The sequence below is a fragment of the Oncorhynchus gorbuscha genome, unplaced genomic scaffold, assembly GCF_021184085.1.
Source record: "Oncorhynchus gorbuscha isolate QuinsamMale2020 ecotype Even-year unplaced genomic scaffold, OgorEven_v1.0 Un_scaffold_1437, whole genome shotgun sequence".
NCBI lineage: Eukaryota > Metazoa > Chordata > Actinopteri > Salmoniformes > Salmonidae > Oncorhynchus > Oncorhynchus gorbuscha.
The window spans coordinates 32,501-37,500 of NW_025746217.1; the positions used below are offsets into that span (position 1 = coordinate 32,501).

At 41.6% G+C, this 5,000-nt stretch overlaps 1 protein-coding gene across 1 annotated transcript in view; it reads left to right on the top strand.

Moving 5' to 3' along the window:
- The window catches only part of LOC124022809, a 33,428-nt gene that overhangs the window by 16,492 nt on the left and 11,936 nt on the right, over window positions 1–5,000 (top strand). The window lies entirely within an intron of this gene.

The following is a 5,000-nucleotide window of genomic DNA, read 5'->3' on the forward strand; positions in this document are numbered from 1 at the left end:
TCTGAGACCCTAACCTACGTACGTTACTCTCTGTCTGTCTGTCTGTCTCTGTCTGTCTGTCTGAGACCCTAACCTACGTACGTTACTCTCTCTCTGTCTGTCTGTCTGTCTGTCTGTCTGTCTGTCTGTCTGTCTGAGACCCTAACCTACGTACGTTACTGTCTGTCTGTCTGTCTGTCTGTCTGTCTGTCTGTCTGTCTGTCTGTCTGTCTGAGACCCTAACCTACGTACGTTACTGTCTGTCTGTCTGTCTGTCTGTCTGTCTGTCTGTCTGTCTGTCTGTCTGTCTGTCTGTCTGTCTGTCTGTCTGTCTGTCTGTCTGTCTGTCTGTCTGTCTGTCTGAGACCCTAACCTACGTACGTTACTCTCTGTCTGTCTGTCTGTCTGTCTGTCTGTCTGTCTGAGACCCTAACCTACGTACGTTACTCTCTGTCTGTCTGTCTGTCTCTGTCTGTCTGTCTGAGACCCTAACCTACGTACGTTACTCTCTCTCTGTCTGTCTGTCTGTCTGTCTGTCTGTCTGTCTGTCTGTCTGTCTGAGACCCTAACCTACGTACGTTACTGTCTGTCTGTCTGTCTGTCTGTCTGTCTGTCTGTCTGTCTGTCTGTCTGTCTGTCTGAGACCCTAACCTACGTACGTTACTGTCTGTCTGTCTGTCTGTCTGTCTGTCTGTCTGTCTGTCTGTCTGTCTGTCTGTCTGTCTGTCTGTCTGTCTGTCTGTCTGAGACCCTAACCTACGTACGTTACTCTCTGTCTGTCTGTCTGTCTGTCTGTCTGTCTGTCTGAGACCCTAACCTACGTACGTTACTGTCTGTCTGTCTGTCTGTCTGTCTGTCTGTCTGTCTGTCTGTCTGTCTGTCTGTCTGTGTGTCTGTGTGTCTGTGTGTCTGTCTGTCTCTGTCTGAGACCCTAACCTACTAATATAGAAAATACACTGTGAATCTGAGACCCTGACCTGCTAATATAGAAAATACACTGTGAATCTGAGACCCTGACCTGCTAATATAGAAAATACACTGTGAATCTGAGACCCTGACCTGCTAATATAGAAAATACACTGTGAATCTGAGACCCTGACCTGCTAATATAGAAAATACACTGTGAATCTGAGACCCTGACCTGCTAATATAGAAAATACACTGTGAATCTGAGACCCTAACCTGCTAATATAGAAAATACACTGTGAATCTGAGACCCTGACCTGCTAATATAGAAAATACACTGTGAATCTGAGACCCTAACCTGCTAACATAGAAAATACACTGTGAATCTGAGACCCTAACCTGCTAATATAGAAAATACACTGTGAATCTGAGACCCTGACCTGCTAATATAGAAAATACACTGTGAATCTGAGACCCTGACCTGCTACTATAGAAAATACACTGTGAATCTGAGACCCTAACCTGCTAATATAGAAAATACACTGTGAATCTGAGACCCTGACCTGCTAATATAGAAAATACACTGTGAATCTGAGACCCTAACCTGCTAATATAGAAAATACACTGTGAATCTGAGACCCTGACCCTAACCTGCTACTATAGAAAATACACTGTGAATCTGAGACCCTAACCTGCTAATATAGAAAATACACTGTGAATCTGAGACCCTGACCTGCTAATATAGAAAATATACTGTGAATCTGAGACCCTGACCTGCTAATATAGAAATTACACTGTGAATCTGAGACCCTGACCCTAACCTGCTAATATAGAAAATACACTGTGAATCTGAGACCCTGACCTGCTAATATAGAAAATACACTGTGAATCTGAGACCCTGACCTGCTAATATAGAAAATACACTGTGAATCTGAGACCCTGACCCTAACCTGCTAATATAGAAAATACACTGTGAATCTGAGACCCTGACCCTAACCTGCTAATATAGAAAATACACTGTGAATCCGAGACCCTAACCTGCTAATATAGAAAATACACTGTGAATCTGAGACCCTGACCTGCTAATATAGAAAATACACTGTGAATCTGAGACCCTAACCTGCTAATATAGAAATTACACTGTGAATCTGAGACCCTAACCTGCTAATATAGAAAATACACTGTGAATCTGAGACCCTAACCTGCTACTATAGAAAATACACTGTGAATCTGAGACCCTGACCCTGACCTGCTAATATAGAAAATACACTGTGAATCTGAGACCCTGACCTGCTAATATAGAAAATACACTGTGAATCTGAGACCCTAACCTGCTACTATAGAAAATACACTGTGAATCTGAGACCCTGACCCTGACCTGCTAATATAGAAAATACACTGTGAATCTGAGACCCTGACCTGCTAATATAGAAAATACACTGTGAATCAGAGACCCTAACCTGCTAATATAGAAAATACACTGTGAATCTGAGACCCTGACCTGCTAATATAGAAAATACACTGTGAATCTGAGACCCTAACCTGCTAACATAGAAAATACACTGTGAATCTGAGACCCTAACCTGCTAATATAGAAAATACACTGTGAATCTGAGACCCTAACCTGCTAATATAGAAAATACACTGTGAATCTGAGACCCTGACCTGCTAATATAGAAAATACACTGTGAATCTGAGACCCTGACCTGCTACTATAGAAAATACACTGTGAATCTGAGACCCTAACCTGCTAATATAGAAAATACACTGTGAATCTGAGACCCTGACCCTAACCTGCTACTATAGAAAATACTGTGAATCTGAGACCCTAACCTGCTAATATAGAAAATACACTGTGAATCTGAGACCCTAACCTGCTAATATAGAAAATACACTGTGAATCTGAGACCCTAACCTGCTAATATAGAAAATACACTGTGAATCTGAGACCCTGACCTGCTAATATAGAAAATACACTGTGAATCTGAGACCCTGACCTGCTAATATAGAAATTACACTGTGAATCTGAGACCCTGACCCTAACCTGCTAATATAGAAAATACACTGTGAATCTGAGACCCTGACCTGCTAATATAGAAAATACACTGTGAATCTGAGACCCTGACCTGCTAATATAGAAAATACACTGTGAATCTGAGACCCTGACCCTAACCTGCTAATATAGAAAATACACTGTGAATCTGAGACCCTGACCCTAACCTGCTAATATAGAAAATACACTGTGAATCCGAGACCCTAACCTGCTAATATAGAAAATACACTGTGAATCTGAGACCCTGACCTGCTAATATAGAAAATACACTGTGAATCTGAGACCCTGACCTGCTAATATAGAAAATACCCTGTGAATCTGAGACCCTGACCTGCTAATATAGAAAATACACTGTGAATCTGAGACCCTGACCTGCTAATATAGAAAATACACTGTGAATCTGAGACCCTAACCTGCTAATATAGAAAATACACTGTGAATCTGAGACCCTAACCTGCTAATATAGAAAATACACTGTGAATCTGAGACCCTAACCTGCTAATATAGAAAATACACTGTGAATCTGAGACCCTGACCTGCTAATATAGAAATTACACTGTGAATCTGAGACCCTAACCTGCTAATATAGAAAATACACTGTGAATCTGAGACCCTGACCCTAACCTGCTAATATAGAAAATACACTGTGAATCTGAGACCCTGACCCTAACCTGCTAATATAGAAAATACACTGTGAATCTGAGACCCTGACGTGCTAATATAGAAAATACACTGTGAATCTGAGACCCTAACCTGCTAATATAGAAAATACACTGTGAATCTGAGACCCTAACCTGCTAATATAGAAAATACACTGTGAATCTGAGACCCTAACCTGCTAATATAGAAATTACACTGAATCTGAGACCCTGACCCTAACCTGCTAATATAGAAAATACACTGTGAATCTGAGACCCTGACCTGCTACTATAGAAAATACACTGTGAATCTGAGACCCTGACCTGCTAATATAGAAAATACACTGTGAATCTGAGACCCTGACCTGCTAATATAGAAAATACACTGTGAATCTGAGACCCTGACCTGCTAATATAGAAAATACACTGTGAATCTGAGACCCTGACCTGCTAATATAGAAAATACACTGTGAATCTGAGACCCTGACCCTAACCTGCTAATATAGAAAATACACTGTGAATCTGAGACCCTGACCTGCTAATATAGAAAATACACTGTGAATCTGAGACCCTGGCCTGCTAATATAGAAAATACACTATGAATCTGAGACCCTAACCTGCTAATATAGAAAATACACTGTGAATCTGCTTCTCTTCTGTCAGCATCTCAGCATCTCTTCTGTCAGCATCTCTTCTGTCAGCATCTCTTCTGTCAGCATCTCTTCTGTCAGCTTCTCTTCTGTCAGCATCTCAGCGTCTCTTCTGTCAGCTTCTCTTCTGTCAGCATCTCAGCATCTCTTCTGTCAGCATCTCTTCTGTCAGCATCTCTTCTGTCAGCATCTCAGCATCTCTTCTGTCAGCATCTCTTCTGTCAGCATCTCAGCATCTCTTCTGTCAGCATCTCTTCTGTCAGCATCTCTTCTGTCAGCATCTCTTCTGTCAGCATCTCTTCTGTCAGCATCTCTTCTGTCAGCTTCTCTTCTGTCAGCATCTCTTCTGTCAGCATCTCTTCTGTCAGCATCTCTTCTGTCAGCTTCTCTTCTGTCAGCATCTCTTCTGTCAGCATGTCAGCATCTCTTCTGTCAGCATCTCTTCTGTCAGCATCTCAGCATCTCTTCTGTCAGCATCTCTTCTGTCATTACTTGTTGTCCTAGAATACTAAATCAACCCGTGCTCACCAGAAACACGTCATAGATCCATAGAAGGAATCTTCAGTCTTGTTGACATCGATCGGTCAAGGTTTCTGTCATCTTCTCTCACGGAGCGAAGAGGTTCAGGGGAGAAAATGCAGGAACCAAAATAAAAATGTCCCATGTTGCATCAGTTTGACCAGGTGTGAGGAAGTGGAAAGTCGTGCCGCGTTAAAAACCTTCAATGTAGCCTGTAGATATGAATGATTATATTTATGATTTATTCTATTTGAA